Here is a 26,630-nt window from a genome sequence, read left to right on the forward strand (position 1 = left end):
GTTAGGTTATGCCTTGAGAGTGTTATGTAAGGGGCAAACAGTAGGTGCTATGCTCACAGGTGTACTGAATATGCCTCCACCTGGGCTGCGATTTGATAATATGAATTCAAAACTGTGTACAGCTCTTGAAGATGCATATACTCAAAGTATGTCAAAAGCTGCCTTGGAAGCTGTTCACTATAATGAAAGAAGTACAGAACTTACTGTGTCAGTAGACGGTTCATGGATAAAGCCAGGACATACTTCTCTTCATGGTATCGTATCTATAATCAGTGTTGACGATGCGAAAGTACTGGATGTGCAATGTATGTCAAAATATTGTCACTCCTGTTTAACAAGAACACCTTTAGAAGATAAAACATTAGAAGAAGAATGGCAGCAAAGTCACAAAGAATCATGCAACAAGAATTACAGTGGGTCAAGTGGAGGAATGGAAGTTGAAACTATAGTAAAAATGTTTCAAAGATTTGTCATGAAACACAGATATACCAGTTAGTTTGGGGATGGCGATAGTAAAGCTTTCAAAGTAGTATGTGAAGCAAATCCAAATGGTATAGACTGTGAGATAACAAAACACATTCAGAAACGTTTAGGCAGTAGATGGAGGGAAATAATAAAGGAAAGAAGGGGAAAATATTAGAAGACAGAAAGGTGTTGGGTGGGAAAGGTAGGCTTGTAGGCAAGGAAATAGACACTCTGAAAGTTTATTATGGAAAAGCAATCAGAGAAAATGCAACAAGTGTAGATTCTATGAAAAGAGGCTGGTGGGACATATGACCACAAGCATAGCATACCTTCTCCATTTTCAATTGTACAGAGATCATGCACATCCAAGGCTTTTAGCAAAATGCTTGCATGGAGGTACACAGAACTGCAGTGAAAATTTGAACAATCAAATTTGGCTGTGATGCCCCAATACTACATTTTGTGGTTCTACAACCGTTCAGACAGCAACAGATGAGGCTGTTCTACATTATAATTATGACCGTGAAGAAAAAGTGAAGGTATTAGAACTTTTGGGTATGAATCCACACATTAAAATCATTGAGAGTCTTGAACAAGGAGCAGGTTGATCGGGCTGATGCAGCATTGACAAAAGCATCCAAAGTTCACAGGCAGTTGACAAGATCACAGAAGACAGGAAGAGGAGAGCAGGAAGACCCAGATTGTGGTTCAGGAAGGTCTTCAACATCCATCAAATCTTTATTGTTCAGTGAAAATTTGCAAAATTTATCAATCTAAACTTTAAACCTGTTTTTCTACAAATGTAACTTTTTAGTTTTTAGGAACATATAACTCCATGATGATAATGCAACATTAAAATTTTCTCAGCCTGTGTGTATAGGCAACCTGCTTAACATGGACTACAACGAAGTAAATCTGGGGTGTATTACAAGTGATATGTGACAAAACACGCGAAAATTTTACATTCAAAAACAGTCCGTAAAAAAATCATAAAACTTTAATTAGTGGAACAGTAATATTCATTTTAGTTCAAGTTATAAACTGAATCATTAAGAATGTTTTAGCGAAGTTTTATGACAGAGTGCCTATTGGTTGAGAAATTGTGTTTCTAAATTGTTTAATATTGCTCTAATGTTATTAACAATTGATATTGTTAAAATTCATTGCATAACTTATTTTTCTGTCAAAAACTGTAGACCGACTTTCTTCAGCTAGCTGTGCCAAGTCACATTTAAATATGTTAACAATAATAATTGGTTTATAATTAAATTACGTATTCAATTGAAGAGCTATCTGGCGGTGAGATGGAGGCCTAGATCTAGAAAGCCAAGAATAACGGCCAAGAGGATTCGTCGTGTTGACCACACGACACTTCGTAATCTGCAGGCCTCCGGGCTGAGCAGCGGTCGCTTCGTAGGCCATGGCCCTTCGGGGTTTTCTTTATAATGCAGACAAGTCTATGCTGATGTAATAATAATTGAATTAATCCGCGTGGGCCGTGGTTGGGGGTCTTTGCTTGATGTACTTACACACTCATAAGTTACAGGATCGTTCTACTTATACTGTAGGTGTTCACCGTCAAAGTTTGGATTAATTATACCCATACATTATAATAATAAATTTACCGATATTTATGTTGTCTTATACTCTCAAGTCCGTCATAAAAAGCATTTCACTTATACTGTTAGGTTCGAAGTGCTATAAGATGAAAAATACTTGAATGAGACTTCTACGAGTATTATAAAAGCTATGTATTAAAAGAGCTATTACTCTGAATATTACCTACGTAAGAAAGACAGAACATTTTTCCTTGACCTATAATCTTACTCCCTGACACGAAAGATATATAGGTGTTTTCCTAAGTCAATGCGAAGTGCTATGTGTTATGACCTATGTGAGCACAGAGAACTGACTTGGTTCGTTCCGAGAGACTGGCAGGCTAAATCTGGAGTGCAGGGTGGTCACGGTGGTCTGTAATGGGAAGGTCAGTGTGTAGATTAAGAGTTGTATGGAATAGAGTAAGGTGAGATAGACTAAAGAACTGCATCAGACCAGTTCAAGGACTGATGACACCAAAAACAAAAGGTGGGAATCTACGTGTAATTCTCTAGAGCACTGTACCAGAGTGAAAGTAATTATTGCACATATCTCTTACTGGTAATCATATTGGTGAAATTATAATCAGTACAAAAAATAAGAAGAAACATTATCAGATCTAACGCGCTGTAGATTTTAAGTGGTTTCACCTGAATGATGGCTTTTAAAGTTCCGATTGTACTGACGTCTATCAACGACAGTGGAGTTTTAGGAGGATGAGTACTGTATTTTGTCGGATAGACACACAGTATACAAAAATAGGTTTTCAATGTGCTGACTGTTCAGTCATGAAGTGTCAAGACTATTTCCCGTCCTTCAAAATGTATAATCCTAACTGCGGTTGAACCCTTGATCTCGGGACCTCCGATCCACTCAACCAATAATTTCACTCACAACTTATTCTGCCATATTCATAAGGACACGATTATCTTTCTCTTTCCTAATAAACGCAAGGTCAAGCAGAGACATGAGCATCAAATCAACCTCTTCCTCAACATAAATGTTTAGATGTACTCAGACGGCCAGGAGTAATTTTATAAAGAAACTATGGCACCCCTCCTCTGAGTAACAATAGCAATTTGAGTAGATGTTGAATTATTATTATTATTATTATTATTATTATTATTATTATTATTATTATTATTATTATTATTATTATTATTATTATTCGGAAAGCGGATACAAAGGACTCTTGACTGTGATATTTATAGTTCGTAAAAGAACACTGAGAAGGTAGTCAAGTTCATACAAACTAGGGTCCACCGTTCGGCAACCGGTGTGTCGTTGCGAGGTGAAAGGTATGACGTAGACGTATAATAGTCCAGTTTTTTTTTTTTTTTAATTTTTAACAGATTCGCTGATTTAGAACTTGTTTATATTTTATTTATTACTTACAACGAATGTACGCATACCCTAAGAAATGAAATGTAAATTACTTGCTCACAGGTGTTATACAGTGCGTTGGATTTTTTTTTTTTTTTTTTTTTTTTTACAATTGGTTTTACGTCGCACTGACACAGATAGGTCTTATGGCAAGGGTGGGATAGGAAAGGGCTAGAAGTGGAAAGGGAGCGGCTGTGGCTTTAATTAAGGTACAGCCCCAGCATTTACCTGGTGTGAAATGGGAAACCACGGAAACCTATCTTCAGGGCTGCTGTCAGTGGGGTTGGAACCCACTATTTCCCGGATGCAAGCTCACAGCTGCGTGCCCATAACCGCACGGCCAACTCGCCCAGTGCTTTAGAAACAAGTCCCCGCAGTGACCTTGCTTGCCTGTGATACTACGTATGGTAGCACCACTCCAGCCGAGCGCGATGCAATGCCGTTAAAGTTGAGGTTGGGGGAAATGGTCATTAGCGTGTGAGACTTCAGATGCTTACTAGAGAGGAGCGAACATTTTAAGTGGAGTGGATTTTCCGGGAAGGTGATAAATACACGGATGCAGTGAAAAGAAGATTTCGCAAGCGGTTTTCCGACTGAGTTCTACCGCATCGTGATACTGTGTGAGATACAATAAGTAAATTTCGTAGCTGCGATGTCGTATGCTATGTTCCGAAGAGCGGTAGACCATCAGCTTTAACGGAAGGGAAACTTCTGGATATTTCCGACAGGCCCTTAAAAAGTCCGTCTAAATCCATGGGAAAATTGGAACAGCAGACTGGTGTGTCTGTTTTCACAGCGCATAGAACCGCAAGAAAGAAGCTAAATCTTTATCGGTATAAATCTGCTGTGAACCTGGTGAAATGAAATGAAATGTCGTATGGCTTTTAGTGCCGGGATATCCCAGGATGGGTTCGGCTCGCCAAGTGCAGGTCTTCCTATTTGACTCCCGGAGGCGACCTGCGCGTCGTGATGAGGATGAAATGATGTTGAAGACAACACATACACCCAGTCCCCGTGCCGTTGGAATTAACCAATTAAGGTTAAAATCACCGACTCGGCCGGGAATCGAACCCGGGACCCTCTGAACCGAAGGCCAGTACGCTGACCGTTCAGCCAACGAGTCGGACTGTGAAGCTGGTAAGAGTACAACAATCATTACGCTTACAATTCGTTCCTTTTCAAGTCGCTTTGTTACTGGCTTTGTTAACAGTCTATCTTTGTGTAATACGTTATCATAGAACCATTGTGCTTTCCATCTCTCAATTCACTGTGTTGTGTAATCTCTCGAGCTCTCAAATCACACCTGGCCCTCAGCAGATACTGCTGCTACCCGAACTGTGCTCTCTGATATGCCGCAGCTGCACTGCTTGCTGCGGAGAGTCATTTCTAAGTATATTTTCATGTCTCGCCTCTACCTCTGTTTAGTCGGCCCCGTGGTGTAGGGGTAGTGTGCCTGCCTCTTACCCAGAGGGCCCGTTTCGATTCCAGGCAAGGTCAGGGATTTTTACCTGAATCTGAGGGATGGTTCGAGGTCGACTCAGGCTACGTGATTACAACTGAGGAGCTATATGACGGTGAGATAGCGGCCCCGCTCTAGAAAGCCAAAAATAACGGCCGAGAGGATTCGTCCCACTGGCCACATGACACCTCGTAATCTGCAGGCCTTCGGGCTGAACAGCAGTCGTTCGGTAGGGCAAGGCCCTTCAGGACTGTAGTGCCATAGGGTTAAGTTAGGTTTTTCTATACCTCTGTGCTATGCGGCTTCATTGTTATCCTTGCCACTTGTTCTGTGTACCTGATTTTCCCAAAACTGCTGGGATGAGCAAAACTTTATCTGCGCTTTGTTATTATTGTATTACGCTCTTTTGGCAGTTGTCCCAGAGTGTTAGTGCTTCTTCAACTTTATTACTTTCTATCTACACTGATTCGCCGACATATTTCTAGCCTTCCTTTCGAAGAGTATAAGTCCCGCGTCTTGCAATTATTTCACTTCTGTCCCAGCATGTAGTCCTAAAATTTTAATTGTTTATTATTAGATTTTTTCTCAAGATGAGCAACTTCCTTATAGGCTACAGTGTGTCCGGTCGACAAGTACAAGTACTGAAAGCATTAAGCCCGAAAAAGGAAACAAATGCTTGTGCAATGGCAGTTTAGTGACAATTATGTATCCTGCGAATTTTTTGTGTGATGTTAAAATATGCCCAATCCCCAAGCGTATCGTGTGTGGTGAAAATCGCAGTCATTCTACTACAGAAAAAGAAAATCCACAGCCTGTTTCCAGTCATTCGACCGGGTCAGGAATGGAATGAATGAAGCCCCATCTACCGGCGAGGATAGCAATTGTGCCGGCTGCCGAAGCCTGTCGCACTCCTCTGGGGCAATGATTAATAAATGTCAGATGAAATGAAGTGATACTGGAGAGCGTTGCTGGAATGAATTATGACAGGGAAAACCGGAGTACCCGGAGAAAAACCTGTCCCACCGCCGCTTTGTCCAGCACAAATCTCACATGGAGTGACCGGGATTTGAACCACGGAACTCAGCGGTGAGAGGCCGGCGCGCTGCCGCCTGAGCCACGGAGGCTACAGTCATTCTACTACAATTCCCATTAAATTGAAATAATATTTGTCAACAAAACATTCTTCTCTGTCAACCAAAAATGCTAATTATTTTCGTCGGTTGTTTGAACAAATAAGAAAACGTTCATTGTTATAACAACAAGTGTTTCGGAAAAAGTACTGTTTGCTTGTTGTTTAAAGGGGCCTAACATCTAAGGTCATCGGCCCCGGAAAAAGTACAGAAAGCTAGTTATAACGCATCCGAACTTATCGTGAAGGCAAAAAGAAACACATACAATAGCTGAAGCGTTGCTGATGTCTACTTGTAAAGAGAGAGTGAAAATATTTCTATCAGAAAATGAAACTGAAATTTCGAAAATTCCCTCCTCTCTCTCTCTCTGCTGACACTGTTAGTCACCGAGTTATTGACATGTACAGTAATTATGAAGACTTCTTAAGAAGAAAATCAACAGCATTCAGAATTTCTCAATTCAGATCGACGATTCCTGCCTGAATTCCATACTTCGAGGGAAATTTAGGCGTAATCGCAACTTCTGATCCGCAAAGAACTTTCCAAGCCAATCTCTGGCGGAGAAATATTGTGTGTGACTAATGAATATCATAGGTGCTTAAAATTCATACAAAATGGAAGGATTGCGCCAGTGTTTCTATAAATGCAGCCGCTTCTACAACAAGTCGAGTAAAAGTATTCCCAGCTCAAGTATACGAATTTAATCCTAACATACGATGCGATCATTGCCTTACTCACCATGAAGCCACTGTTGCTAAATTATTGTCGCCTTCCCTGAACGTTGTGCTGGGTGAAGTAGTAAACGTCATGAACCTCGTTAAATCGTAAGCCCTAAATTTGTGACTATTTTCCATTTTTTCTTTGTCAGGTTATGAGGTTATAACACACTACACTCCTGCTACAGACAGAAGTACGGTGGTTATCACGAGGAAAAGTGTTAACACTAATATTGTAACTTGAAAACGAGGTACGTGAAATTTTGACTGTTGAGGAGTATGAGTACGCGTATTTATTTGCATATAATGAATGGGTATATAAGTTGGTTTATCTTGCCTATATTTTCGTACACATGAATGAGTAACGTATCTACGGGAATATTTTAGGGATTTGTGGACTCAGGGAATTGAAATTGATTCATTTGAGATGTTTTTGACTGTGTGGCCTTTTGTGTGCGGTAATACAGTGATCATTGACCTAATTATAGTCCATTTATAAATCTTGTAGCAGAGGTTCAAAAAGACGAAACAGTGTTCTGTATTTCGATGGTGTTCGTGATCCATTCGTTGAGAATTCACAATCTTTTTCATTATTATTACGTTCTTTGTACATCTTTGCTTTACGTCGCGCTGACACAGATAGGTCTTGTGGCGAAAAGGGGCTAAGAGTAGGAAGGAAGCGACCGTGGCCTTAGTTACGGTGCAGCCAGATGTGAAAATGGGATTCCAATATATTTTCCGAATAATATAGAAGAGGAACTCGCATAATTAAAAGCTGACAGAACACTGAAATTTAAATTCCACAATGTGCCTTTAGTCACATGTGTGTTGTCAATTTTGAGTGAATATCGGCTATCTCCGAGATGGCAGTTAATATGTTATTGACATTTTCAACTACGTATTTGTGTGAACTGAGCTTCTTGACATTCATTGAAATTAAAACATCCAAGAGGGAGAGACTGAAACCCGTTGATGTATAAATGGGACTTTTACTGTCAACGATTCCACCACGAATCAGCCACCTGTGTTGAGGTAACACACTGAACAGTTATGAGTAGAATTATTTATTGTAATAGAAAAGTGAATTTTATTGCATGCTGTGCACTCTAGAGTGAATTGAACTTCACACATTTTGATAAATGCACGAGTCGATATCTGTTTAATAATAAAAACTAGTGGACCCGTACATAATGTATTGCGGGTTAGGGTAAGCCTTCGCTTGCAATTATTAAGGGTGATCATTTTAATGATTTGATTTTATGCTTACTCAAGTTGGCTGACCTTAGAGATCTACCAATGTCTCATGATTCACCGGCAGGTAATTCCGGAGAGAATAAAACCGAAATGAAACAAATCGGTCCAGTAGAAGAGACGGAAAACTGTTTTTAGTAAAGTCTTTTAATATATATATATACATTGTCATATCAGACGTTTTTTGAGAGAAATAACATTTTAGTGTGCCGTACCGAGTCTGGGAATGCCATGACAGGTAAATGATATCGGAACATAGAGCTAAATAACGATCCAGGGGTCTTCACACAACCCGAACTGCACTTTCGTAGCAATGGTAGGCGTTCAACTTGGAATCTCAATAAAGAACACGTTACTATTTTTAGAACAATTTTATTAATACTTATGAATTCTCATTTAGATTGGAACTTGTATACATACATATTACATGAGATTATGAAAACTGCATCTTAGAATTGACGGATTTATTATCTTGGAAGTTTTACGGTTTTGAATACGAATCTGTTCATTTCTACTGGTACAATAATATTGCTGAGTCAGTTTATCGCGCATATTGGTTTCAAATGCAATTACCCAACACGGAACAACCACACTAAATAATTGACATTTAAAAACCCGTTCTTAATCCAAATTATTGTTGAACCATACAAGACAAATTCAGTAAACCTCAGGTAAAGTACGGGAATATCTTAGGCCCGATACTTCAAAACACCGGGCGAGTTGGCCGTGCGGTCAAGGGCTCGCGGCTGTGAGCTTGCATCCGGGATATAGTGGGTTCGAATTCCACTGTCGGCAGCCCTGAAGATGGTTTTCCGTGGTTTCCTATTTTCACACCAGACCAAAGCTGGGGCTGTACCTTAACTAAGGCCACGGCCGCTTCATTCCTACTCCTAGGCCTTTCCTATCCTAATGTCGCCATAAGACCTATCTGTGTCGGTGCGACGTAAAGCAACAAGCATGCAAAAAAAAAAAAGCAATACCCGAGGCATACTTCTCAGTTTGTGCACGAGAAGAAGCCGCAGCGTGCGAGTGAGTGTTGTCACCGTTTTCACCGACTGAATGGTCTTAAATTTCCTCAGTAGTGGGTAGTCGGAATAGTTACACTCCATCGAGCGAGCAGCTGTGAGCTTGCATTCGGGGAGTGGTGGGTTAGAATCCCATCGTCGGCAGCCCTGAAGATGGTTATCCGTGGTTTCTCATTTTCACACCAGGCAAATGCCGGGACTGTAGCTCAATTAAGGCCACGGCCACTTCCTTCACAATCCCACCCCTTCCCCCTCCTTGCGTACCTGAAACTTTCGATGTGTTGTATGACGTTATACCACCAGCAAGAAGGAAAAGATATATTCCATACTGGCCTGCCTGGTTCTGGGCATGACAGATTCTTCGCTAGTCACCACACCTTCGAGAAATTCATGATCTTCATCCGTGAAACGGATCATTCTATGGGTCTTCTGACAGGTCATTGGACAGCTGGCCACCTAGTTAGCACTGGCTTTGCCAAATCCCTGTCTATCATGTACAACATTGTAGCTTGCGCCATAATAAATACTTAATTGTTGTGCCAAGGTTTCCAAAAGCACCCACCAGTCGTTTTGAATTGCCGCCTCAATACCTCTGACGGTGAGTGGTGTTGAAACAGTCTCAAGTTTAATCGGAACTCTTCAAAGAATCTACACCATATTATGGAGATGTTACTGTGATGCAGACAATGTATTATACACTTTCAACAATTCTCAGCGAATTTCCCTCGGTATTTGCCCATAAAAAGCACCCCGCTTTAATGCTAATAATATGCAGACGTTGCTACAACATGCGCAACCTTGCTCACTAGTTACCGCTCGCTCCACAAGGGCAGCACCTGTGCGAACCAATGTTGCCTGTAACTATACTGCTAATAATAAGAGTTGGTGTCTGACATTTCTTAGAGGGAGGTCCGTTTACTGCCTGCCGAGGCGGGATAAAGGGAGTGGCTGTGTGGTTGCCATGGAAACGAAGGTGGGGCGACTGCGGTTGCCATGGAGATAACACTTCAGGGCAGCTCGTCTTGCTGGGAGTTGCCAAACGTGTCACTGTCACTGATAAGAACCTGATTGTTTGTATAAGAGTGATCGCAAATGGGACGACACCGCCTGGCCAGGTAGTCTACAACAGATCACAGCGGTCAGAATGAAGGAGGGAACAAGTGAGCCGGAAGCGAGGGGTAAGAGTATGTAGAAAGGAATGCTGGAATGTGGCAACATCGTGAAATGGCACGTGCAGTGCTCCTCCCTCCAACCTTACCTGTCAGACACCAACTCTTATTATTAGCAATATAGCATAAGATTCAGCTGTGGGCATTCAGACCCAAAGAGTTCTTCGTAAAAGGAAGTTTGTTCGTTACTCTTCAATCCACCCTGTTTCCAGAGATATTTTACAAGAGACAACATACAGCGTGGAGTGCCGAATGGCCTGTTTTCCACCCTTCAAATATCTAACTACTTGAGCCAGATTTGAACCCGCGATTGAGATTCAGAGGCCGACACTCTACCACTAATGAACTGAGGGATGCAGTTTTAATTGGATGAGATGGGAAAACATACCCAGGAGAAATCGAACTCTATGACATTACAGATGAATGTACCTTTGTACGGTGCAACGTTGGTGGGCTTAAACTCCAAGATTAAACTCATCGTACGCATATTCCAGAACCATTAAATTCAGATTTCTATAGAGATCCGTTGCCATTTCAGAGCATTTCCGTACCCTCAAACCAGAATTAAATTCGTGGTAGAGAATGGCACCGAATAAAGAGGCTCCCTGTCAATATTCTGCGACATTACGAGGCTACATAAAATTTTATATGCACAGAATAAACAACAAAGAACACAATTCCAGCATCTTTCCTGACGAGACAGAAGGCCGACTATGAGGTACATGATTGCGGAATGTAACACGGGACTGCTTCTTAAATTGACTTGGGGCATTCATTTGTAATACTCTCAAGTTATTATGACACAAACTTTAAATAACTCGGGTCGTAATCTCGTTTACGTGCGCGCCTCGGGGGAGGAACAGGGGTGAACGAAATACACGTGACCTTTGCTGTTGAAACGTAGAACATTTTCCAGGAGTATGTCATGGCTGAAGCACAGCGAAATTCGACCTCATTATTCCTTCCCAGTCATTTTAAATATCTGCATGTTATGCATATTATGATCGCACAGTTCAAATAGTAACTGGAGCATGCGCCGCGATGAGCGGCCCAGGTAGCAGAAATGTGCCTTTCTGAGAACAAGATCACTCGTTCGATCCAGACTTAGTTCGGTGGAATTTGAGGTGCCCAAATACGTGAGCCCCGTGCCGTAGATTTAGCAGCAAACAAAGGAACTCCTGCAGGACAAAACTACATGTACTCGGTGTGTACTCAAACTGTTAAAGTAGTTAGTGGGATCTAAAACCAATAATATTTTTATTATTATTCGTTTACAATGAGATAAATCTCCAGATTACTTTGGCGTGGTAACCATGTAACAACAACAACACATTCCTTAAAAATAAAGCCAAAATTACTGTAATTTTCTGAATAACTAATTAATAATAAAAAATTAATTATAAAAAAGAGGGATGAAGCAACTGACATTAGAAAAATAAGCACCTGCAATAGGATGTGCGCAATAATCCACAACCATGCAGTACTGGTGACTAGCCTGCCTATCATCCTGAAGTCTTTGGTTCCAACTCCAGTCAGTTGAGGGATTATAATCGTGAACTGAGGATTGGAACAGGATTCACAATGTTTAATGGGACAAACTGAGGATCTCCTGATATGGGAGGCAGTGGACATGAGCACGATAGCCAAAACAGTATGACTTAGGATATCTTAAGGTTAACCACGTGACACTAATATATTCAGGCTAAATCGCTAGAGAACAGTCTCGTCTCGAGGCACGTAATTGTCTGTGTGTTTCCTGGGTATAGATACGCACTATTATTTCAAGATATTATATTTCGTAAAACCAAATTTCCTATTTTAATTCTAACTTGATACATTCTAATCATGTCTGTAAATTTCTGGACTGATGGGTTAGGATATCTCAACTCTCAGCTACTGTAGTGTTGTTTTGGCTACACAATTTCTATGGTGGGGTCCGCCAGAAACCCCATTTTCAGACGTTTTTGACAACAGTGTGCATAGTTTTTAAAGGCTATAACTGACTATAAACACTCTGTACATATTTATGATTATGAACAAACAGCAAAAATAATACATTTTTGAACAATCATGTAAGTTTGAAACAAAATGTAAGAGATGTACATTTTTCGAAACAAGATCAATAATTCTTCTTTATCTGCTCCGAACACAGAGAGTATCTGTAATGCCAGTTAAACTGCACACAATTACTGGAGTAAATACACCAAACTTGCAATAATAGTAATAATGACATCAATATACAATATCGCAAAAAATAGCAGGCATGTTTTCGACGCACTTGCAGTCCTTATCTTGACACACATCACAAGGAGCCCAACTTACTGGTTTTCAGAACAGTCCTCACATACGAATATAGTATTAGAATGTGTGTGATAAGTGTAGTAGGAGTGGATGTAAGGGGCATTCTCCGCTCTTGTTTTGATGTGGTTTTGTATGAGCCCCATTCCAACGCTATTTATGAAACTGGGGCGATTCAGTTTAACTCCTACATTAGAAGACTTCGAGATGGCATGACTGTTAACGCACGAAATGTCTAGCAAACGATAAAATATGACCAACGGCCACCTCCGGCATGTTCTGCCTGTGGAATAAAGTACACATTTCTGGTCAATACCATCAACGCCTCCCTTCGATACATTACAAAACTCATTCATTTCTGGTTTTCCACTTTCATTATTTACTTTTCCATCGTGGTGTATGCTTGAAACCAAGACAACTGACTTGTTTTTCTTGGGAACGTGAGACACAAGAGTTATATCGTATGTGTATCCGAACATATTATCACCAAGTGTCCTGTCCTTAAAAGGGAGAAATTCTGAAGGGAGTTCCAGTTTATTCTTACACATGGTTCCAACATACGCAAGGCCTAATTTTTGAAGCTCAAGTACAAGCTCTATGGATGAAAATCAGTTATCATCAATTATATTTCGATTAGTCTTTACAGTAGGAGGCACGAGGGATAACACAGTCATTGTAAGCACTGAAAGTTTTTGAGGATTTCGACCCGGGCGAATTGGCCGTGCGATTAGGAGCGCGCAGCTGTGAGCTCGCATCCAGGTAATGGGTTTTTGCATCCAGAGGTAAATTACCTTTATTCCGTATTTCTGTGGTTTATTTTTTATATAAATTCTAAAGGAGCAACGGCCGAGGAAGCCAATCAACATCTCATCTACCGTATAATATTCTGAACATGTATAGTTAGACATGCAGTTGCTGATAAATAAATTAAAAATTTCTGAAATAGCTGGTATACGGTCAATTCGTCTTCTCTCATATCTTGTTCGCAAATCATCAAACCGAATCGCTAACAGGAGCAAAAGAAACCGTTCTTTAATCATTGTTGCTATAAGCAATTCCCTTCCAGTACCGTCAGTTGGGAACAGAAACATTGCATCTTCATGGCTATATTTGAATATCCCTACTAGCAAAAGAAGACCTAATAGAGCCCTCAGTTCATCCATCGTCACACAACCAGTAAATGTTGCTGTTTTTCCATAATTTACACTTAGGTTCGTTATCATGATATTTGTGTGTTTTCTACAACAGTCTGCAGCATAGCGTCTGTGAACATTAGAGACCAAGCTTCCAGTGGATTAGTGGGTGGATTCTGTCTTGCAGATCCCTTCAGTCCAGGGAAATGAGTGATTATATTAGTTATACGTGTCTTTGAAGGAGCAGGTGGATCTTTTGACCACATGAAGCGGTTTTTTCCATAAAACTAGTTTGTGCTGGTACTCACAAAGTCGTCATCCTCTTCAAAAGAAGTTGATGATTGATGTTGTGATTCTGTGTCATGGTCACTGTGTTCACTATCATTATCGCTTTCTTCTGCATTGGTATTTGTAAATTTTACTGCTTCTAATTCACTGTCACTTTTTCACTATCTGATTGTTGCAGATAAGTGAAAATGTCCTTGTCCGATAAGCGCCTGGAGTCCGACTCGTTGGCTGAATGGTCAGCGTACTGGCCTTCGGTTCAGAGGGTCCCGGGTTCGATTCCCGGCCGGGTCGGGGATTTTAACCTTAATTGGTTAATTCCAATGGCACGGGGGTTGGGTGTGTGTGTTGCCTTCATCATCATTTCATTCTCATCACGACGCGCAGGTCGCCTACGGGAGAACCCGTCCTGGGATATCCCGGCACTAAAAGCCATGCGACATTGCATTTCAAGCGCCTGGATATGATTCCATATAAAACGACACCATGTCCACAAAATACAAGGGCAATACAACTACTATTGTGGGGTTAAGCGTGACCTCTTCTCTCGATTTTACTGCAACTGTTACCACTACCTTCACAACTCAGCTACACCCTCAAAGGTTACGGACAGCACTAAGAATATATAAAGGCACGAGGCAAACAGAAGAAAAGCCTAGCGACAAACAAGGAAGTTACTTCGAGAAGGGGATGCCTTGACCCCACCATAGTAGTTTGGGGTTAAGGTTAACCACGTGACACCAATACATTCACGCCAAATCGCTAGGGAACGGTCTCGTCTCGAGGTACATAATGGGTTGTGTGTGTCCCGGGTATTGATACACACAATTATATTTCGTAAAACATAATTTCCTATTTTAATTCTATTGAAATGTGGTGTTGGTGAAGATATGATATATGAGTGTTTGGTATTTTAAGGTGAAGATGGCTTGGTAATTAGATGGATTATTTATGTCGGAATGTAGTGTTGAGAAGTGGTGTCATTTGGTATATTTCGGTTTGGGATATGATGAAATGTGGTGCTGGAGAAGTATAGAAAAGTGGTGGTGTATTTATTGTTGTAATAAATGTTTAAAGAGTGAAGTTAAGGTATTGGTTGAGAGATGATGGTAGAGGTAAAAAAAATATGAAGTGTGTGTGGTATGATGAAATAGGGTGTGAGAGAAGTAGGGTGAAGTGATGGTTGTAATATGTAAATCTATTTGTGGCGGAATTGTGGAGAGGGAGGGGTGTGTGGTGTACTCATTGCTATAATGTGGAGTTGGAGAAATGATGGTAGAGGTATATCTTTTAACCATATTGTATTTTAGAGAAGTAGTACATAGGGGTCTATATGTAATTGTGAGAGTGGACAAATAGTGGTTTTGTGGTCGAGTTGGCAAATTTAATGTAGAGTATGGATTGGTATTGAATTAGATCAAGTATGGTTAAGCAAGGATGAAGCAAGGATGGAGCGTTATATGTATTGAATGGTAGTTGGTAATGGCTTAGTATATAGATGGATTATATATGTCGGAATGTAGTGTGGAGAAGTGGTGTCATTTGGTATATTTAGGTTTGGGATACGCTGAAATGTGGTGCTGGAGAAGTATAGAAAAGTGGTGGTGTATTTATAGTTGTAATAAATGATTAAAGAGTGAAGTTAAAGTATTGGCTGAGAGGTGATGGTAGATGTGTGGTAAGATGAAATGAGGTGTGAGAAAAGTAGGGTGTAGTGATGGTGTATGTATTGTTGTAATATGTAAAGCTATTTGTGGAGATTATAATGTGGAGTTGGAGAAATGATGGTAGAGGTATATCTTTTAACTATATTGTATTTTAGAGAAGTAGTACATAGGGGTCTATATGTAATAGTGAGAGTTGAAAAATTGTGGTTTTGTAGACGAGAGGGCAAATCTAAGGTAGAGTATGGCTGGGTATTGAAATAGATCAAGCATGGTTAAGCAAGGATGAAACAAGGATGAAATTGCAACAGGAGAGGAATAATGTAAACACAGACATGGCTGGTGAGGTAAGGTTGTCTGGACTCAGCAATCCGGAGTAGGTCAAGCTGAAAAACAATGGCGGTGATGGAATGTGATGTGTCAACAAGGACAGTTGGATGCATGGTGTAGTCTTGCTCCGAGATTGCATAGGTGGTAATATATGTTTATTTTTAAGTATTTATGTCGTTTATTAGGTATGTTGAAAGGTGGTGAGGGAGAAGTATGGAGAAATGATGGTGTAGATGGCAAGGAAAGTGGGGAAAGGGTGAGATGGACGATTAGGAGTGGAATGGTGAGAAGGAAAAATTGTCATCTGGTTAGATCTTGGGGCCTTCAGGAGGTCTCCACGGGAAGGGCCGGTCGAGTCATCACTGGGAGGGTGGCCTTCTTCTCACCAGGGGTGATGACTTGGCCGGACGGTAGGTTATTATGTGGTGTTCTTTTCTTTTAGTTTTCTTTTTTTGGTTTATAAACTGTGGTGTCATTTTATTTCTTTTATGTATATTAACTATGTCTGTTTGTTTTAAAGTTAGTAGTAGTTTGTGTGTGTGGCTTAAGATGAACGATGTTATTTTTCTCATTCAATGGATCGATTGGGTATTTGTTTACTGTGATCTGATCTTGAGAAAAATAATAATAAAGAATAAAGAATAAAGAAATATTTTAATTCTAACTATAAAACACTCAACGTTACGGTTTTTAGAGAAATCTACGTTTCAATGCGCGTGTGAACTCATTTTCGTTGGTGAGATAGGTTAATATTATCAATGATTGATTCTCAGCGTCCAGTCTTTTATCACTCATGTTAAATTATGTTGGTATTCTATTTATTTGTATATTTCCTTATGACTACATAATATACAATACATATATACGTTTATGTTTTGTTACTTATCATCATATTCTATGAATTCTCGGTCGACATTGTAAATTGAATAATCACGCATACATTCTCGAAACACTTCATACTTTTGTTCAATAGCACATCGTTGGTTTCTTTCATTGGATAATATTAAGTATGTAAATACAAAGTCTGGTGTGTTGTGTACCAAGTGGAATAACAATATACTGACTGCATGGCGAAACCGGTTGGGCATTCAACTCTTGTACTCAAGTTTCTACGCTCAGATCAGAGACGGCCAATATTTAGAATCTTTATTATGAGAGAGTTGGAACAATTATTTACTAGCACTTTGAAGAAGACTTTACTGGCTTATTTGAATAACTTTGGATCCGAAGGAATCTTTTGTAGATATTATATTACTATTCAAAATAAGCCTATGAGAGGACATATTGTGAGAGTGCATTGCATTACCCTACAAATGGTCGGACTTTCAACCAATTTTATTAAACAAGATTCAAAAGCACTCATTTCGAAATGTGTTCTTGACAGAAGCAACAAATAATTTATATATTTTAGCGAATTTCAGAAAATTATTTCATTTGGTGGTAATTTTCATTCTGCACAAACACATTTTAGATAACTTATTAATTTCCGTCTATCATCTGTCACACAACTGTAGGCGAGCACTATTTGAACTATAACAATTGTGAAGCCTTTAGAAATTTGAACCGGAGACTTCTTGTTTATATATAATTCTGTGAAATGAATTCACAAAGAAAAAAACATTTCAGTATAGATATTATATCCTCGTTAGTAAAACACATTACAAATCCTCAGCAGAATTTCGAATCAGAAATGTAATTAATATTTATAGTGAAAAGAGAACAAAGTTTGATCTTGAGGTTTAGGGTTGAGTATTCTACATTGAACCACCTTGTGATTTTCGAAGATCGTATACCTGGTTACTAATATAAATAATTATGTATTCCGAGCCTATAAGATGACATATTGTGAGAGTATATTGCATTCCCATAAACAGAACCTTTGATTAGTGTTCGTATTAACAGGATAAGACCTGCATTCGGTGGTTTATTGATCCTTGTAATTGTGAAGTTTACCCATATTCCTCCATAGCACCACAGTACAGATATCAAGATCGAGTTCATTTTTCAGCTTTACACGGCGTACTTGAAATACTTTTATCGAATATCAGGACGGTCACCTTTGAAGAAATACGTCGGCATAAAAGTGTTACGAAACTTCAGAAACAGGTGGCGAAAATGACTCCGTGTGCGACCTTAATCATCATGGCGATGAGCTCGTGATCGGTGGTTGGAGCGGAGGAAGTAACGGTAAGGGATGCATACATTGACTGAGACAAAACAGGCCTATGCCGAGGATGATGTTTTGACTCTGTTGTGTCTATCGCCAGCTTTGCTAGCGGTGCATTCAGGGAAATGGGGTGGTCTAGGGAACGGTGATAAGGGTACGGGGATCTGGAAGTCAAGTAGAGACGACATAAAAATGTTAGTGTTGAACTGTACAAGTATTGTCAAGGAAGGAACAGAATTAATTTAATAGATATACAGTATGTTTACCAGATATTGTAATACAGTTGAATCATGGATGAGAAATGATATAATGGTTGCAGAAATATTCTCACAGAACTGGAGTGTGTATTGTGGAGATAGGATAGGTAGGAGGGGGAGTATTCATTCTGGTGAAGAAGGAATTTGTAAGCTACGAAAAAGTTAAAGATGACAAACATGAAATTCTAGGTGTAAGGCTCATTTCTAAAGATAAGAGTCAACTTGATGTCTTTGGAGTGTACAGACCGGGAAAGGGTAGTGCTGAGCTGATTCAGAATTATTTGATGAGATAATCTGCTACGTAGGAAATGACATTGGAAGGAACGTGATTGTACTGGGAGACTCAATTTACCAAATGTTAATTGGGAAGGAAAAGAATTACGTAATTTAATAGATATACAGTATACTTACCAGATATTGTAATAAGAGTTCCATCATGGCTGAGAAATGATATAATGGATGCAAAAATTTCTCACGGAACTCATGAACGACAGGAAGCATGACCAAAAGCAGAAAATGGAAATAGAAGAGAAATACACTAAAAATTATAGCAAGTGCCATAAAACACCATATGGTGTGAAATAATGGGCTACACTAAGCGGTACTTTTGAAATATTAACAGCCACCCTTAGTGCTATTCGAAGACAATTGTAACCTGCAATGGTATATCGCAGAATAGCAGCTTGACGTGTCTCTCGCCCTCTACCCAAGGAACAACCACGAGTTTGCAGGAATGATGAAAATGACAATACGTTACTTCCTTGCTGGCAAGCAGCTAGAGACGTTGCCATGGTAAATGGTAGGTTCGTTGTCGATCTTTGAGGGTGTCCGGCATCCAACGCCGAGCACAAAACCCGCAGAAAATAGTAAATTTTTCTGTGATTCGAAGAGTAAGCGAAATTATGTACATAATAAAAGTAGTTTAAAATGAACGGTTGCTTCAGATACAGTCTACGGATTTTGCAGAAAAACTATAGTATAAGAGAAAAATTGAAATAACCTGTTCTAGGTTTCCTATAAACCCCCAGTGTATTCACTGATTTTTAAAGAATATGCATATGTAAAATTGTTCCTGGATAAGTAAACTCTAAATATGAAGTTTGTTCATGATTTATCCAGCCGTTTCGCCGTGGTGGTGGAACAGACGGACAACAAACACGAAAGCCAAAAACCACTAATAGGGTCTTCAGTTGACCTAAAATGCATAAATATCTGAAAAAATGTCAAAACAAATGCAATTGTGAACAGTGAAGCCCTTACAACTTTATTTTATAGATATGTGATTTGTTTGATTTTTTAACATTTCCCCATCTTCCAAATATATTCAACAGATGGCTGAGCGTTCCCAATAACTTTAATAACTTCCACGCCGCTAAGAGAAAAATGTCTACGTACAAACAGACCCCATCATGACGTACGCTTTAGACTTTATCTGGGAACACCTATCGAAGGATAACCTAACTATACTAGAAAGAGTGAAGGCCATGCTTCTTAAAAAAAGTTATCTACCTAGCTAAAAATGCTCCTTCGAGAATAACCTGTGAGCTCAAAAGACAACTGTTCTATGTAGAAGAACTGTGATTGAGGATACCATTGCCTTCCCCGACACAATACCAAACTTTACATCAAGAAGTGCAGGATAAGAGAAGCAAATATATGGAAAGATTTTTACCAAACAGACGACATGATGACGTCAGAATGGATGAATGACGGCATGCCATAACGCGCTACTTATTAAATGTTCATAGAACCATTGAAAAGGGCTGGCAAAGCAATATGACTACGACAGGCTTATCAAGACGGTTGGGTGGTTCCTGACATATTGTGGTGAGTGAGTAATGCCGGCCAAGCGGTGTAGGGGTAGCGTGCCTACCTCTAATCCGGAGGCTCCGGGTTCGATTCTCGGCCAGGTCAGGGATTTCTACCTGAGTCTGTGGGCTGGTTTGAAGTCAACTCAGCCTATGTGATTACAATTTAGGAGCTATATGATCGTGAGACAGTGACCCCGGTCAGGAAAACCAAGAATAATGGCCGAAATGATTCGTCGTGCCGACCACATGACTCCTCGTAATCTGCAAGCCTTCGGACTGAGTAGCGATCGTTTGGTAGGCCATGGTCCTTCTGGGCTGTTGCGCCATGGGGTTTGGTTTGGTTTGGTTTGAGTGAGTAGTAATTCACATTTATATAGTCAGCTAGATGGAGAGATATGGATAAATATCAGAACTAGAAATAAATAAAAATGAGCATATAATGTGCCGGCCACCCAAGAAACTTTCGTATACTGCGAACTGTAAGTAGCTCTAACCTAAAAGCTTTCTGCTTTGGAATTTATCCAACAGGTGAAACTCAGTGTAGCATGGATGCAAATATTTTCTGAATATTTTCCTCAATATCAATGAGTAACAATAAACACATTTTCATTATATCCTACATTTTTATAAGTTCAGAACATAAAGAATTATTACTCTCCTATGTTTGATAAACAGACCGCAAATTTTGCTGTAAGTGCGTAATGTACTGCTCGATATAGCCAGAATATAACGTCGATATAAAATGAGTTATGTAATATATATTCAAACCCTCACGTTTATGTTCATATACTATATGCTCCCCAAGCGACATCCTTCATTGACTGTAGAACAGAACACAATAGACCATCAACTTGTGCTAATTTTGCATCATAGACCGTACTGTGTCGGGGAACAAATTACCACCCATAATTGTATGGCTCACCTGGGCACACCATTACTGCACTCAATTATCCGCATATGGTGAAACGATAGTAATACCTGGATGACAAAAATTATGGTTCCTTAAAAAAGTTATAAATAAAATAGTATTATTAAACTTCCAGTTTCTCATTATTTACACTTGTGTTTAATAGAAAAGTATGGTAATATGAGTTTCCATAATTTGCATCTTTTCCTTAATATTAAGTGCACATTAGACTAAATGAGTGGAAAATTTATAAAACAGCATTTTTCAATGTTCACTTCTATTATATGATTATCATGACTATTTTAGGGAGATCAACTGAATTACCCTGTTCGATCCCTTTCATCCTTGAACCTATTCTTCAATACCAGTGAGAAACAAGTTACAAATTCTCATTATGCAGACATTTTTATTATACTAACTACTTTGAGAACAGATGTATAGGGGACGATGAAAGTGCTTAAACGAAGGAAATCATCTACCATTGTAGGACAATAGTTAAGTAGGTTGAATACAACCCTTAGTTGAAACTTTTCGGGTTTCTGAGATGCCGGAGTGCCGGAATTTTGTCCAACAGGAGTTCTTTTTAAGTGCCAGTAAATATACAGACACGAGGTTTACGTATTTGAGCACCTTCAAATACCACCGTATTATTTGTTCTTGTTTTTAAATGTTACTACATTTTTTATCCCTAAACCTATAGTACTTTTTCTTATTTATAGGGACTTTTTTCGCTGACGTCATATTGCATCTGTAAGCAGATGTAATAGATGTCCTCATAGAAACTGCTTCAGTGCTATGGAAATGAAGTTAAATTAATGCAGTTACCCAGTTTAATGAATTATTTTATTACATACATATCTATAATGAAAAAACAAGAAAATGTGATTTTTTTTCCTATTTTTCAGTATAACAGGGAGCTCCGCCCGTCCTTGCTTCTTTCTACAACTCCACGCCTACACTAGTTTCACTCGCCACGACTACCGTTCTTTTATACCTGCACTGACACCATTCAACTCAGTAGACACGCAAACTAAATTTCGGTCTGAAAGTCTTCGTATTCATTGCCACTTGCAACTACATTTTTTTTGCAGAAGGATTTAATAATAATGTTATTAACTTTACGTCCCATTAACTACTTTTCGGGTTTCTGAGATGCCGGAGTGCCGGAATTTTGTCCAACAGGAGTTCTTTTTAAGTGCCAGTTAATATACAGACACGAGGTTTACGTATTTGAGCACCTTCAAATACCACCATACTGAGCCAGGATCGAACCTGCCAAGTTGGGGTCAGAAGGCCAGCGCCTCAACCGTCTGAGCCACTCAGCAGAAGGGGTTGCCATTGAAGAATGTTTTACTTTTTCAGATATTTTTTCTTTGATGAAGGTTCTTAGTTTGGCATTATGGATGAAGAGTTGTAATATGAACTTGACCTCCACTTTCACTTCACTGGAAGTAGATAAATATTTTGCTCAAGTTTCAAAATAACAGACGTCCCTTCAGGACTGGGCTTGGGAGCCTGTGGAGATCGCACAATGCAAGCAAACTCGGCGATTGGTGTGAGTGGAAGGAGGGTGCACATTGTACAGGAAGCGCTCAGGGCCAAGCAGGAAGACTTGAAGAATATAATTAACATAGAATACCTATTGTTCCGAGGACCTACTTGGTCAAAAGCGATACATGGAGAGCGTTATGAACAGTCGTACGGCGCATACGTATACTCTGCCTTAGTCCTAGTTATAATATGTTGTCAAGTAAAACACCGGAGTATAAAATATAACACTATTGATGTACGGTATTATATTTTTATTTATATATTATTGTATTTTGAACACTGTTTGGGGAAAGAATAATTATTGTCTATTGAAATGAATTTATTTTTTTAGCGTATGGCTTTTTGGATACATGCTGAGAAATGTAAATGCATTCATCACTATAAACAAACATGATCTGCATTTACGGCAGTCGCCCACGTGGCAGATTCTCTATCTCATCTTTTCCTAGCCTTTTCTTAAATTATTTCAAAGAAATTTGAAATTTATTGAATATCTCCCTTGGTCCGACAGTGGAGTTCGAGACCATCATGTAAATCAAAACTGTCTCCGAGATGCAAAGTAAATATGACATGTTTCTGGAGCATTTTGAAGCCATTGTCCTCTCCAGGAATCAATTATGATGAATCTACAGTAGTGTGTTTATTTCCAAGTGTGAGATGAGGAAGTCTTGAACGAATTAGGGGTTGTAATTAGGAAATCCAGCCCGATTCGTTGGCTGAATGGTCAGCGTACTGACCTTCGGTTCAGAGGGCCCCGAGTACGATTCCCGGCCGGGTCGGGGATTTTAACCTTCTTTGGTTAATTCCAATGGCTCGGGGTCTGGGTGTTTGTGCTGTCCTCAACATCCCTATAACTCACACACCATGTACAACACTATCCTCCACCACAATAATACGCAGTTACCTACACATTGCAGATGCCACCCACCCTCATCGGAGGGTCTGCCTTACAAGGGCTGGACTCGGCTAGAAATAGCCAGGCGAAATTATTATTATTATTATTATTATTATTATTATTATTATTATTATTATTATTATTATTATTATTATTATTATTATTATTATTATTATTATTATTATTATTATTATTATTATTATTATTATTAGGAAATATACTCTCCTCCGTAAGCTCTATTTCTACAGTCTTCCCTAACTGTAGGGACAGCGCCGCAGTCACATGCTGGCTAGAATTGCACTCCCCACTTGAAGAGTGAGTCTCCACACCTTTCTTGCAATGTTCTCAATCGATTGGTTGTTGTCCATACTTTGCGAGGTAGATCAAACCCAGGGACCATCTCAGAGATGCAAGGTAACAGATGACATGTTTTCTGAGCATTTCGAAGCCATTATCTTTTCCAGGAATCAATGATGGTAAATCTAGTGGAATTATTTCCAAGTGTGAGAGAAGGGTGTCTTGATGTCTTGAACGAAGTCTGTTGATTCCGAGGTCAGGAATATCAGAGTGCAGAGGTAGTCTTATTGTATTCTCTAATCAATGATTTTATTCCTCGAAGATTTGGGGGTGGTACGTGACTTAGGACAGGCAGACAGATGGTGGGTGTAGAGCTAATAGTTCCTGAAATAATATGCATAGTATTATTAAGTTGGACGTCAATTTTGTTTATAGCCTATGGGCATAGTTCAACCATACTGGTGCACAATATACCGCCGTAGAGTATACAGGCTCAGTGCAGAGGTCCTCAGAGTTGTCGCAAATGATCTCCAAGTGATTCCGCAAAGTTTCTGAATGATGTTACTTTTTGTTCTCAGTTTATCGGCAATTTTTGTGAGATGTGATTTGCATGACAGGGTTCTATCTTGTGTGACACCCAAAAATGGCGGTTCTTTACTGGGGATAAGGCATGTACCATCCATATACACTTCCAGCGTTCTATTGTATTCTCTATTATTAATATAAAAATAAGTCACTTCAGTTTTAGCCGCATTAGGCCTAAGTCTCCATTTTCGGAAGTATTTTGCTAGTACAGACAGATCAGTTGTCAGTACTTCTTCCATGGTTTCAAACAGAGTGTGCCTTGTTGCTATAACCCACTTGTCAGCATAGCCAAATTTCATACAGGCTATTTCGGGCATATCAGCAATGTAGAGACTAAATAGCAGGGGGGATAATACTGATACTTGAGATAAGCCATTTTAGAGGAACTTCTGGCTGCTAATATTGTTTCCTATGGTGACTTGGAATGCTCTGTTACCAATCATGTTGTCAATAAGCTTTGTAATTTTTTTGCCATGGAATGTTCATCAGCTTATAAAGTTGGCCTTGTCTCCATACAGTGTCATAGACTGTTTATAGATCTATGAAAGTCACAGATTTTTTTCATCTTCTTCTGAAAGCCCTATTCAGTGTGTCATGTGAGTGCCAGGACGTGGTCTACATAGCTCCGGTAGGGACGAAAGCCGCCTTGTTCTTCAAGGACTGCCGAAAGTATTGTTTGTCCAACCCTATTAAATATTATTCTTTCCAGAAGGTTACAAATCACACCAAGCAATTCAATGTGGCAATAACTTTGCGGTAGATCTCCACGTTTGCCTGGTTTCAGGAGAGTAATTATCTTGGCGCGTTTAAGCTCTTGAGGCGTGTGTCCTGTTTTCAATAGTGAGGTGAAGAATTTTGCTAGCCATGTCTTCATATATTTACCAGACTTGATGAGAAGCTCTGGCAGGATACCATCAAAACCAGGAGCTTTGCCAGGTTTTATGTCCTCTATTACCGCTGCAACTTCTCCAGGAGTGATGCCACGCGAATATTCAGTGTTACAATCAGGTGCTGCTTTCAGCTTTTTCAGTTCCCGTTTCATGTGGGTTGTTGTCCCTCGGCGATTTATTCCTTTAGTAGTTTTACAATGTGCGCAGCAATTGTGTTGGGGATTATGTGGTTATTTTCTCGTATAATACGACTGATTCCTCCTAATTCGTGAAGCAGAGACTACGCCTTTCTACTGGAAACTTTGAAGACCATACTTTAAGTGGTTTCCATCCATTTCTGTCGTCATGCAATATCTAGGCTATGTATCAGATTATCTGCTATATCTCTGTCACCGCTGTTTTGAAAATCATTATAAAGATCCTCACATTCTTTTTCCCAATATCGAAGATATTCTTTACGATAACCTCTGGGTATGTCCTTTATTGCTGCTCTGGTAAATGCTCCTACAAATCTGTTAGTTAACAGCAGGTGGTGGTATCCAACCTAGGCATTTATCTAGGTCCTCAGTGAAGGCATTCCAATTAGCTTTTTGTAGATTCCATCTAGGTCGAGGAATTGGTGTTATCAACGGGATACTTGTGCCAATTTCTACTAAATTGGTGTTGATTGCGAAGAAAATCTGACAAAATATTGCGAGTTATATTAACCAAGCGATATTATTCATCAGTTGTGACAAAGCATAAGTCTGGATCATACTCTTGTTTCCAGGCTGCAGACCTGAAAGAACGCCGATCCTTAATATAAAAAATAAGATGGATGTTATTTTCTTCTGCTCAATTTACTAAAACTTCACCACTTATATCAGACATTCTATATCACCATTGCGTGTGGCGGCTGTTACATTCTCCTACATAGACTGCAGGATGTTGATATATTGGCAGAACATGGAGCGGCCATGGAGAGCTTGGTGGTTTGTAGATATTACTTATGAGTAGTTCTCCAATTTAATTGTCACTGATTGTATGTTGTCGTCCATAGAAGTGGATAGTAGGTGAACATTTTCTATTTTGTTCCAGACATATGTGGCTAATCCATGGTACGTTGCACCTACAATATCATAACCTGGTAATTTTCCTCTAGAGTACAATTGATCTTCACTATTTGTATGAGTTTCTTTTAGGGTAACCACGTCGATGTTGTGCTTAAACTGTATCTTCTGTAGAATTTAGCATGTAGTTCTACTAATGCCCTTCCTTTAGAACTTTTACAATGTGCGCAGCAATTGTGTTGGGGATTATGTGGTTATTTTCTCGTATGATACGACTGGTTCCTCCTAATTCGTGAAGCAGAGACTACGCATTTTTA

This window comes from Anabrus simplex, chromosome 1 (assembly GCF_040414725.1).
Source record: "Anabrus simplex isolate iqAnaSimp1 chromosome 1, ASM4041472v1, whole genome shotgun sequence".
NCBI lineage: Eukaryota > Metazoa > Arthropoda > Insecta > Orthoptera > Tettigoniidae > Anabrus > Anabrus simplex.